This window comes from Zosterops lateralis (genome assembly GCF_965231275.1).
Source record: "Zosterops lateralis genome assembly, chromosome: 1".
Classification (NCBI taxonomy): Eukaryota; Metazoa; Chordata; class Aves; order Passeriformes; family Zosteropidae; genus Zosterops; species Zosterops lateralis.
This window is the reverse complement of record NC_139762.1, coordinates 138,578,742-138,592,218: the sequence shown is the minus strand read 5'-3', so window position 1 is coordinate 138,592,218 and position 13,477 is coordinate 138,578,742.

Here is a 13,477-nt window from a genome sequence, read left to right as displayed (position 1 = left end):
TCCTCATATGACTTATGCCCCTACTTCCTCTTATTTTTGGCTTGTAAGAAAAAATGCATGACCATTGCCTATTTCCCTTCTCCAAAATTTTCAAAAATTATCAGTTTCACCATTGTGTCTCCCCCATCTTTTGTTTTCAGATAAATTTTCTGTTTAGTATCTGTCCATATAGAAAATGGTCCATCTCCTTAGTATTTTTTTCTTTTTGTATTTCTTCTAGTCCTAATTTTTTTTTTTTTTTCCTATAGGGATGAGAATTGATGCAATATATAAGATAAAGGATTACTAAGTTTTTATGGGTTAGGATGACAATATTTTCTGGTTAGTTCTCTGTGCTTTTCCTGCAAATCCTCCTTATGAGGATCACTCTCTTCTCCCAAATAACGAGTAACAGGGCAATGGGAAATGACCTCTAGTTGTGCTGTTTCGATTGTACAATATAATAAAATTTCTTCACTAAAAGTTTTGTCACATGTCAGAACAGTCTGCCCAGGGAAGTGGTGGAATCATGATCCTTGGAGATATTAAAAATACATATAGAAGTGGTACTTAGAGACTTGTTTTAGTGGTGACTTTTTAGTGCTGGCTTGACAGTTGGACTTGATGATCTCAGAGGATTTTTCCAAATAAATGATTCCATAAGTCTGTCACCCTTCCCATTCTGTCTACTCTTGAGAACTGAGGAGGAATTTTCAAGATGTGAGTCTGTGTTACGGGAAATCTGTGTTCAACCTAATTCTATGACAACATGGATTTTTTTGTAATCTACATGCAGAAATATAAGGGTCTCTAATAAAGTTTTTATATAAAGGCATAGGTGGGATAAGAAGTGGTAACAGAATATGAATAAAAAGATGAGTTATAAAGTCTTACCTGAGGGACTCTTTCTGGGAATTTGAGAAGGAGTTTCTCTTTGGGAGGATTGGAGGTCACCACTGAGTACAGTTCCATGGTGATTCTTTGGGTGTAGATATCTCTAAGAAACCCCCAATTTGAGAGACATGTAGTATGGATAAGACAGAATCTCCTACTAAGCAAAATACAACATTGTCATCTCACTTGTATATAGAAGACAGAAAACACTTTAAAGAAAATATGGAATTTAAAACTGGGGGCAAAAGAAACCAGCAAAAACCAGGACATTTTTTTTCAAAATGGTTGTGTTCCAAAAGGTTGTTTGCCTGCAGTTTATGGCTAGTCTTGGAGTGAAGCTCATGGCACCTGTTCAAAATGCCAGGACAGAGGGTGTTGTTCAGGCAGGGATGAAGCTGTCCTTTATCAATAACTCCAGCACATTCAGTATAAACAAGCTTATTCCATCTGTGCTGCATCCTGTCATTGCCTGAACAATGCTGAAAGGAAAGTCCCACGGCCCACATACTTCCTGCTCCTGACATATGCAGCACCAAGAGATTGAAGGCAGCACATGGTTGAAAAGAAAGAAAAGAAATGAGGTAATGGCTGAGCATAGCACAGCTCTCCCATCTTGCTGACTCCTCCAGAGATGACAGAATAGATTCACCTGATGGTGACTCACCACCAGGAAAGCCATGATGCTGTGAGTTGTAGGTGTTAACTTTTGGTCTGGTTATACTGCAAAGGGAAAAGAAAAGGCAGATGGAGGGATTTTGTTTCCCAGTTCCACGTTAATGAACAAAATCAACATATCATTTTGCTAGTGGTGGATCTGAGATGCCAAGGCGAGGAAAGCCAAGCCTTGTGCTTCTTATGCTTCTTTTGAAACACCTTTTTATGTGTTTCTAATGAAAGCAAACAAAATCCTGGTCTGCATCAAAAGGGCTGTGGGCAGTAGGTTAAGGGAATGGATTCTCCCACTCCACTCTGCCCTAGTGAGACCCCACCCAGAGTGCTGTAGACACTTCCGGTGCCCCCAACTTACAAAGCACATGGCAACTGTTGGAGCAAGTCCAGAAGAGAACCATGAAGTTGATGATAAGAGGACTGGAGCACCTCCCTCACAACACACAGGCTGAGAAAACTGGGGCTGTTCAGCCTGGACAAGAGGAGGTTCCAATGAGAATTCAGAGAGGCCTTACAGGATCTGAAGGGGCTAAAGGGAAGCCAGAGAGGGACTCTTCATCAGAAACTCTAGTGATAGGACAAGGACAAATGAGTACAAACTGAAAAGAGGGGAAATTTATGCTTGATATTAGGAAGAAAGTCTTTACTATGACAGAGGTGAGACACTGGATCAGGTTGCCCCATCCCTGGAAGAGTCCAAGGGTTGGATAAGGCTTAAACAACCTGGTCCAGTGGGGGGTGTCTCTGCCCACAGCAGGGGAGTTGGGACTGGATCATCTTTAAGGTCCATTCCAGCCTCTTAACATTCTGTCATTCTGTGATTCTGCACAAGCTGAACACTCCAGCTTTGAGTGAGAAAGGGAGAGACACACATCTGATATTCGTGGGCCTGAATAAACTATTCATGGAATAGTAACAAGAACTGTGGTGGAAGAAAACTGCATTACAGCAAGTGTGAGGAATAGCCATGTCTTATTTTTGCTCTTAAAGTCTGCTCACTGACTCCACTGACCCTTGCTCTAGCTCAAGGCAAGCTATTATAAAATGTAGTTACTGTGTTTCCCCTTGCACTCTGAAACACTTGGTTTTTTGAGTTTCTGTAAAGATTTCTCCAACCTGTCCTACTAGCACCATTCAAGAATGAGATGAACTTCTGGTATGTTTTTCACAAAGGAAAAAAAGATGCTCTCTAGTCCAAGATTTAGTTTTGTACCCATGCAGGCTGGCCCTCTGCCACACTGTCTGGAGCAGGGACAGGAATCTCAGCTGCACCACATTGCAGGCTATCCCTCATTGCATTCTTTGCTCTTTCTTTTGCAGAAAAAAAGAGAAAAATAATAATAAAAAATCAATTTCTGGACACCTAGGAGAGAATTTCATCATGTGAGTGGAGATAGAAGCAGCACATCCCATGAAAAGTCATCCTTTTCAACTCTCACCTCCAAATACCCTTCAATTTCTGTATCCTTGCTGGAAAGCAGAGGTTGTGCAGCCCCTCACACAACTGAAGGCCCTAATGGATGCACCAGGCTTGGCACAGACTGATCTCTTCAGGACAATGGCAGTAAACGCACCAGCTTTCTGCACTCCTGTGCTTGCTGAAAGGATAGCTCCTGTGTTGATAATCAGGAACACCCACAACAGGAAATTGGTTTGGCTAGTTCTTCATTCTCCAGACACAAAGCTAATGAAAAACATTTTACCCAGAAGAAAGTGGTGGGTTAGACTTTATATAGAGTGCCTGGCTAGTGCCTGGTTAATGGGGTAGGTGTTCACTGAAGGCCCTGTGCAATAATTCCCCCACATAACAAAAACATCCAGACTAAGAGGCATATTCAGATTGAGATCTTGTACTCCTCTGGAAGACTTGAGTTTAAAAAAAACCACCCCTCCTGTTCTTCTCTTTCTTTAGAAACATCTTGGCAAATGCACATAAGCAGCCGCAGCCTCAAGGCTGTGGCTCCACAGCTCCTCACCCACCTCCAGCCATGTCTCCAGTGGGAAGGAATTGCCTAATGAAGCCTAAGGGTGTTTGAAGCCTAAAAGCACTTAAGGGCCAGAGCAGAAAATATGGCATCCTCTCCTCAGAATTTCCTACTTCTGCCTCAGCTTGGAGGATAGCTTTGTGGAATCAGTTTTTAATCTCTCTTCAGTCACAGGAAGCTCCTGTGTTTAATTCTGTGCTGTTGTTTGGCTGAGAATCTGCCAAGACTTAGGTGTTGAAAACATGCCCTTCTTGCTTTTCCCTGATATGTCCTTTATGGCCTCTCCCCGTTTTAGTGTCACAGCAAATGATGATCTTTGATTATCTACATGCTGAAATAAAGAATTTTCATTTTTTCAGGAAAAAAATTGACAACCAGAGCTACTGAGGAGCCTGATGGTCTGGAAAAATCATGGAGTGAAATACCCAGCCAACAGTTCCCATCTTTTCCCTCCTCCCTGTGACACCCTATCTTAATAAGAAAAGGCTTTGTCCTCTTCTGTTAAATATGAGAAAATCTTTTTGCATGGAAGAAAGTTACATTTTGGTTTCCTCAACCAAAGTGTGACTTTTATACATCTGATTATACCTTTGTCTGCATCAGTTTAAGGTAAGTGTCCAGCATGGTCACAAGTGCCTGAATTGAGGCCTACATTTTTTAAAATTTTCTAAATGTATAAATTAGAATGGCAGCAGCAGCAACAAAAATAAAAGAACCAGAAGAACCAAAAACCCCTTTAAAAATGTTGTCACATAGTAAAACTAATCCCTTCCACCCCCTATCCAAATGTCAGTTCTGATTGAGGTTTAGGTTGTACAGAGCACCAGGTAACTCCTATTGAGGAAATCAGGGCTACTGCAAATAAAATGCAGAATGCAGAAAGAATGTGGTTAATATCTATATCAACAATAATAGTAATGTCAAGGAGAATTCAGTTTTAGGGAGGGACAAACAAACCTCAAGATCACACAGAATTTAGGGCAAAGGAAACTCTACCCTACATTTTGTTGATGGTAGTGTATCACTGTAGGAGGTGCTAAGTCTGGCTTTAAAGTGCCTGAAAATATAGAAAAGAACATACATCAGAATCTGACCTCATTACAAACCATGTTGCTTCTCTGACTTTAGCAAAAGCAGAATATTGGTTTCTAAAAGCAGATTTTAGCCTTGCAGATGACTGATCACATACAGTGCTATAAATTGCTAATAGGCTTGTGGATTCTGTAAAGCAGGAAGGAATTGGGTGGAAAAGTGCTGTTTTCAAAAGAGCTTCTAAAAGAGGAGAGAAGTGAACATAATCAGGATTCATGCAGAAGTCCAAGGTCAGGCTGAGAGCAGAATTTTGGAGAAGCAAATCAGAAGATAATGAAAAGTTAGAAGGGTGAGAAGGGGAAGCAGAGAAAGGGTTAAAATGACAGTAGAATAAAAAAGATGTTACAAAATGTTGATAATGTGGCAAGGGCTTCAGAAAACCCTTCCTTCTCTGTCTAAGCTACTTTGCCTGTGGTCCCTTCACAGTTCTTAGCTGGGACCATCTCCCTATTTGTACAAACTTCAGCACAACAGGGCCCTGCTCTCTGTTCTCTTATATCTTCAGGCATCGGCATCACACAACTAATTAACAGCAGTAATAAATGATACTGTATTGGCTCTTAACCCTTGGAATTTATTTTTCTGTGGGCTGCATAAAAAAAAAATAAAAATAATAATAAAAAAAAATAGAAAGATTAATAATCCTCAGTCAAAGTGAACCTCTGAAGAGATGACACCATCTGGATGATTACTACTTGTTTCATTTGCATGTTGAACTCAGTACTCTTCCGGCACTAATTATTGCTTACCCTTTCCTTATTCCATGACTTCTGGGGCTCTGTGTGGGATATAAATAGCCAGACTAATGACACGTCTCATGTTGCTCAGGAGACCTCATGTTAGTTTACAGCATTTCTCTGATTATTACTTTTTTAATAGAGAGAAGATAAAATACTGGTCTCACAAGCGCAACATGAGAGCCTTAATTTGTTCACATTTTTCTCAGAGCTAGTGCATGATGAAATATTTATATGTTCCTCTCCGGCTGCAGCATTTGGAATGTGCTGAGTTGTTTATGGTTGTAGTTAAGGACTGATGGGAAAAGAAGTGCTGGAGCTGTCGGTAGCAGGGTATCCATGTCAAGTATGGAAATAAAATTACTATAACCAAAGCAAACATAACTACAGATGGTGTTAAGGGCCTGACCTGTCCTTTACAGGTAGAGAATTTAATAATGTGTCAATTTGTGAAATGTTTGTAAGGGAAGTTGCAGAGTCAAATGCTGGTCTTACCACTGAAAGGCCAGACAAATATGAGGTCATTAAAATGGCTCATAATGCCGACTAAAACAATGGAGTTTGTCATCTTACAGAGGTGTAACACAAACTATCTGCAATGACCAAGAGAGGAAACAAAGCCACAGCTTTTGGATGCTGCCTGAAATACTGGACACTGCTGATAGGATGCCCACCCTTGGCTAATCTAAATGTGACCTAGTGACACCTTATCCTCTCTGAGGTTTCATCCCGGTGTGTTCCTTTCTAGCTGTAAATTTATAATTTACAAAAATCATTAGCTGATGAGGCTTGGTATGGCATTTCCATACCACTGGCATTTCCATACTACACTGATGACATTTTGGTGGGTTAACTCATCACCCTTGGGATTAGTTAATAAGCACTGATCATTATTCACTTTTTGTTTGTAACAGGACTAGCAAAAAATTCTTTCCCTGTACAAAGCGTGGGTTGAATAAAGATTTTAAAGACAGTGTCATGGCGTGTGAACAAGTATATAGTCTAGCCTTGAGACCAGACTGGCAATCAAAAGAATTAATATAATTTTCTGCTGCTGATTTTTGCCCTAATTCCCTTTGACTCTTTTCTGCCCAGCTCACTCTGCTTAGATCCCAGCCCAGTGCTACTCTGCTGCAAGTCTCTGCAAATACACATTTAAACCATGGAGAACAGAACAGTCTTGAAAATCATCGAAACTTCCAGTGCATCCTTGATTTACTATTGCTCAAAGTACTGGGAAAGCCTTGGAAGAAAATAGTGGTACTCTGTGGGAGGTCCATCCCAAGAGATCTGCAAGAGAATCTAAAATAAACATTAACATTGTGCTGAGGAGACACAGATGGAACTGAATAGGTGCTAGGGAATAAAACCAAAAGGCAGCTGATACCTTTTGGTCAGGGCAGGACTTTAGCTGTTGATCTTGCCTGATTAATTGGTTTTCAAATTATCAAAATCCTGTCCTGAAAATTTAGGTTTGCTGAAAGCAGATTTAATTTCTTTACCTATCTTTTGTAGTTCAGAGACACTCAGAAGGCTGCAGCCCATTTTGAAATGTAGAATTAAGCATATGCCATCGGAGATAGTCTAGGTTTAGGTTAAGATGGAGCAGGAATTTAGGGAGCCCATGGGGACTGAAAACATTCTGTTAAAGCATTTAAAGTAAAGGGGATATACTCCTCTTTCCCTTCCACTGTGCTGTTTCCCCACTGACCTTGCTCTGTTGCTAGCCCAGAAGATGAAAGCACTACTACTCTTTTCTGCACTCCTCTGGGTCTCCAGTCCTTTATCTCCACTGAAGCCTTCACATCCACAAAGTCCAAGGACCAAGAAATGAGGTGAGGAGAGGAAAGTCTCCTTACCACTTTTTCTTAACTTTTTGTGCTCCCATGCTGTGCCGTCTGCAATCCTGGCCCTCTGTGATTCATAAACTATCCAATTCTTTTTTTTTTTTTTTTTTAATAAAACACACTCTCTTAAATCAAAGAATTTTGTTTCATTGCCTCCTGCTGCATGAAGGTCAAAGCCTAGTGGTGCATACTTCACTGATTCTTTATAACAGTGTGCTCTTCAAGATTGGTTTCATTTGCCATGTGTCAATGGTTTCCACTCCTGTCTTCATATAATTACAGGAAGGTGATTTGAACAACCCCTCTTCACCTCTGGGAATGTCTGAAACTATCTGTGGATGTCTACAGGTAATTAAGATTTGAGCTTGCTGCTCATGTAGAAGTCTTTCTCTGTTTTGATTATCTTTTTTTTTTCCCCTAAAGAAGCCTTATGTCTTGTAGCTTAGATTTTATACTTGGGCATGGAAAAAATCAGTGAATTAGAAATGCTGAATATATCAGATACAATGAATTTGAGAATAAATGCTTCCATTTATTTTTCACGATTTATTTTGGCCCTAACAGAAGATGAACAAAAGAATCAAACCCACAAAAAAAAAAAAAAAAAAAAAAAAAAAAAAAAAAAAAAAAAAAAAAAAAAAGCAACTGAAATAAGTAATTTAAAATAAGGAGAATTATATGGGCTAATAAAAATACTCAGGCAGGAAAAGGCAGATAGTTATAATATAATCTCTCTATTCAGAATTTGGATTTTATGGATTTCAAAATTCATGTAAAAAGCCTATTAGAATCACAAAATGGTTTGGATTGGAAGGGACCTTAAATATCATCTTGTCCCAACACTCCTGACATGGAGAAGGACACTTTCCATAGACCAGGTTGTTCAGAGCCCCATCCAAGCTGGCCTCAAACACTTCCAGGAATGGGACATTCACAGCTTCTCTGGGCAACCTGTGCCAGTTTCTTATCACCATCACACAAAAGAAATTCTTCCTAATAATCTAAATCTATCCTTTTTGATCTTAAAGCCCACACATTTTGTCTTCTTATTCTTTCCTATTCTATCCTATTCTACTCAAGGATATGGCAAAACTTCCATTGGTTTATTGAGTCAAAATAAAGGTCTTCCTGAAAAAAAAAATCTTGTTCTTATATGTAGGTCTTTTGTCTCTGATTAGATTTCAAATAATGTGCAAATATAGGTATTATATCCTGCCATAACATATATTAAAGTCTGTGCCGTAATAAACACAAAGCATTATAAGGCAGTATTTATATCACAATTTCATACATTCATTTTAATAAAATACATATGATATAATGCAATAAAAATATATGGAAAGGATAATAATTTATCTCAATGCATACTGGAAAACATATACCACAGTCCCATAATAGACTTCATAATTTTTCCAAATATTTCTTTTCTGATAATTATAAAACAAAAATATGATCAGGAGTTCATGGGAGTGTAGTGTAAGAGATAAGAGATGAGGATGCTTTTACTAAAATGTATTAAATTTTAGCATGAAAAAATTCAAATATCACCACCAAATGTCAAGAAAACATAATAATGTGTATTTGGAGCTACACGAAAAAGAAATATCCTTTTTCCTGATTTGCTAATACCATCTGCCTAAATGGCTCTGGCAGGAGAAGAGCCTCTGAAGGAAAATGCTGGGACAGGTTAAGACTAGATTGGACAAAACCCAAGCAAAAATTCTGTATCAAAAAATTGATGGACTAGAGAATTTAAAAGGCTTTTTTGGTCCCTGATTATGCACTATTTAGTGGCATTGGATCTGAGCTGTATTAATATTTAATACTGAAATATTTTGAAAAGTGTCATAGAAACAATATTGCTTTGTATCTTGTTTAACCTGGGATGGCAAAATGGCCAACTCAGTGTAGTGATGATTTTGCAGGACATCATTATCTCTCTTTACACTAAGTGCAGTCCCTGCCATTGAGTAGAGGGGAGGAGCATCCCAACCAGCTGTGCTTTTACAATAGTCTGGGCCAGGTAGAGGTTTTTGACCCCATGATACTCTTAACTAACCACTGGGGTTCTCTAATGATGACAAAAACTTGCAGAGGAATGGGAACTTCCAGAAGAAAAACACTTATAGGTTTGGTAGTAGGAACAGTGAGGAAATGAATATAAATAAGACAATAAATATTCACATTATATGCAAAATGGAACTTTACATTTTATGCAGTGTCTCCAGTTTTCTCAGATTATTGCACTGACAGCTGTGAGAAGGAAGGAGCACGGCCAGTCAGGTGTATTCCCTAATTTGCACATCCAATCCTGGGCAGGATCTGCTTGCGTACCCAAGACATGGCTACAGATAATGCTGTCACTCTTTTATCACATGTCATATTTCTATTAATCTTGCAAACAGCCAATATCAAGGTACCCACCATTCTTGCCCTCCAATATTTTTTATACAGGTTTCTTAAGCACACTGTAAATGCTGGAAAGAACAGCTGAGGCACTCTCAAAAGCCTTGTAGCAAGTGTATTTTCTTTCTGAAGGAACAGGCAAATAATTTCCTAAATTTCATAGAAATCAGCTGAAAGTGGTCACCAGTCTTGACATTTTCTTGAAAAATGTGAAATATTTAATATGTAGCAAGAATCTGTGCTGTAGGAAAGCTTTGTTCAGTTCTATATGCAAGAACTGTCCAGAATAGGGAAGGTTCCCTTTTCACTTTCAGTGTGCAATAGAAGTGTCATCCATACTAAGAGAGAGAAGTAGAGAACGGGGTTGTGAGCAGCAGTGATTTCTCTTAAACTAATTATTTCACTATTGATTGATGCCAATGATCCGAGCAGCAAATGCTCACTGACAGGAACATACACACTTAGATAAGCCCAACAAACCTTCAATACAATGCACAGTTTTTTTCTAAAGATATTACTTTTAACTTAGAAACATTTTCTTGTTTTGTTTTGGTTGTTTGCACTTTTTTTTCTCCATATTATTCAAATCCCTTCACTATCACAAAAAATAATGATTGCTTCCTTCTTTATTGAAGTCCTTATTATTTACCCGAGTGACAAGCTCTCTCAAGCAGTGACACGTTTAAGAGTCAAACAAGGTTTAGAGACTGTTGAGTGCTTCACATCTCTCTTAGCTTCAGCGCTGGTACAACTGAAAACAATGACCTGAGAAACCAAAATGAGATTTCTCTGATTTGGGAAAGAACTTGACTTCAGTGGGTGCTGGTCTAAGTAATGGCAAGGCACAGGGATAACTCCCACTGGCAGGGCAGTCAGCTGTTACTGAATCTGGCACAAAAGCCTCTGTTGGGAGAAGCCAGACAGAGGCCACGTGTACCACATCCAGCAGCTCCTCCCATGCAGCTCAGTAAACAACCCTCAGCTGTTAATAGATGTTCTCTGAGCCTCTGGAGATGGAATTTTAGCATACTCCAGCCTGCCACTTTTCAAGATGTTTGCTTGCAATCAATAGTACCTGTCTTTTCCAAAGGTTTTGGAGTAGGAGCCCATTCTGTTTCCACTGCAAAAAAAAATGTGCAATAATACAATCAGCTGCTCACGTGTCAAGTGAATGCTGGGGAGAATGAATTGAAATCTAAGGATCCAGTACAAAGCAGAGTGAGTCTGCACAATGTCCTGAGCCAAGCAACATATAGAGAATATTGACATTTAAAAGGTGCTAAGAGATGAGTCCATCATTACACACGCATACAGCTATCCTAATTTCATTGACTCTAAATTATTTTCAGAGTATTGCACTTCTCTCTGCAGTTCTCTCCTTTGTCCTCTTTTCCTGCTGCTTTCATCTTCTTCATGTGTGTATGATTGCAAAAAAACAAGGAGGGTTGAGAATAGCTAATGCTGAGCACTAGAAAATATCTGGAAGGGAAAAAGAGTTTTCAGACCTGAAGCTTCCTAGATGCTTTCACTACAGCATTTACCACAGCTGCCTTTTCCTTTCAGGATACTGGAGAACTACACCAGTGCAGGAGTTGTAGCCCTTCTTTGAAATGCCCCTTTTTACTCCAGATTTTTCAGTTTTTAGCCTGATATTTTAACACATACAGCTCAAAATTCGAAGAAGAATATATTTTTTCCAGATAAATGCTCACCAAACATTGATGAATCTTTTTTTTTTTTTTTTTTTCATTAGAGGAAAAAAAAGAATGTTCTCAAAAGAAGAGACGGGCAAAATTCCTCATATCAGTGATTTTAACATATAATTTTCTCCACATTTTATGTTGGTGGTGCTTGGTGGTACCTTAGTGTTGCTGCTTGATCTAATTTCTTCCTAACAATACCTGGCAATAGCAGAGACCTAACAGAAAACAAAAAAAACAGCCCCCAACACCCAAGAAGCCCCTTGTCACCCAACCACTACACAATGAATTAAGCTAATCATTAAGAGACTAATTTAAAAGAAGCTAAATAATAAAGAAAATAGTTCATTATGTGTCAGTAAAAAAAAATTAAGTATCTGTGACCCAGGAGAAGAAAAAGAGAAATTGAATTTGACATCTGAGTGAAAACCCTTGGAATAAAAACAATTAGAGCATTAATGTAAAAGGATTCAGCATTTTTTAATGTAATTGACCTTTGAAGCCTTATGAATCTATTTCACTCTTTTTTTAATTTTTTTTTTTTTAAGATTGCAAAGCATCTCTAAGAGCCCATTTGGGAACGCGACAATTTAGAAAATGGAAAATGCATTCCTTAGCCTGACTTCAGTGCATTTGCAGCCTCTCAGCATTACCCATGAGATAACACTTCACTGCTCCTGTGTTGCTGTTTCCCAAACTCAGACAGTTGCATCCCCAGATACCACCCAGGAACCCTGGGTGTTTGTGCATCGTTACACTGTCTGCTTCACTCCTTCCCACCCCCAAATTGGATTAGGTCCATCATCCTTAAAGGCAAGGGATAAAACATGAATCATCCATTGCACTAACTTTGAGAAAACTGTAAAGTGCTGTAGAGTTCCAGGAGTGGCTTTTAATAAATCCATCAGATCATAGTCAGTCACAGCCTGATGTAATGGTTTCCATGGACAGTAAGCCTGATAATGAAGCTGTAGATAATGAGTACCAAGATCCTAGTGGGATGTTACAATAATAGAGGGTTTGGGCAGGCATTGTCAATCCTAGTGACACCTATTTATAATTTTTCATTAGTGCAAATGTAGCAAAGCATAAAGTAGGATCCAGGTCCTTGATGCCTTCTCTGACAGTTTCTTACTGCACTTAAGCATTAGGGTGTACCTTAGTGCATTTTATCATTAAAAGGACTGGGTTCAGTTTCCTCTGAGAGTCTTAGTGGCACAAATAAAATGTTCTTAGTTCCAGTTGTAATTCCAAGGTGTGGGTGATGTTTCTCCTCTAGAAAGTAGTCATCCTGTGGCTTGAGAGGGAACAGGACTTCATCATAGTGGAAAGGGACTGCAAAGTCAGAAGGGCAAATTATAACTTAAGAAATACCATGAGACATTGTTATTGCCAAGGGATCCCAGCAAAAGTCAAGGACTCATTTCCTCTTCTTTTGTTCATGAGTATTCACTGACAGGGCACAGCAGCCTCCACTTTTTCCCCTTGAGCATTTCTATTCAGACTTGTAATTATGCAAATTTCATTCAAGCTAATTACAAATAGATGTTTCTAATATCTTTATTAGCATTTTATTTCAGTCCACCACCCATACTGCTCTTTCCTCACCCCTCTTTCACCTTGACCCTTTTGTTCAAGGATCCTCTTGACACAGTGCCAAATGTCCACTCCACCTTGTGATATTCCAGGTATCCCTATCCTGTATTTTACTGAGTGCTGTGCAGGGCAGAGACAGCTGAGACACCTTTCTGTGAGCTCATTGAGTGTTTGAGACAGCACAGTGAATGCACTACATAAAGCACATGAACCCCCATCCCTCTTTCACAAACCTTACTTATTGTATATGTTTTTAATCTATTAAATCTACAATAAATTTAGTTACGTCTGAACCACCTTCCTGTGTATTTGTTTCTGTGTGTAAGAAAACAACTTTCTCACATCATTTGGCTGTGGACAATGGGTCAAATTTTGTCTTTCACACTGTTTATATAACAAGGCTGGAGCCTGTAGGGCTTAGTGGAAACAGCCTTGGCATCAAAGCCTGGTGGGAGAGGGTGTAGGAGTAGTGAAATTATAGCACTGTGAAGAATTAGGGGTTACTGCACATCCACAGGCCTGGGAGTGACTTTGGATGGCCTATGAGGACATCTAGGGGAATAGCCAAAGAA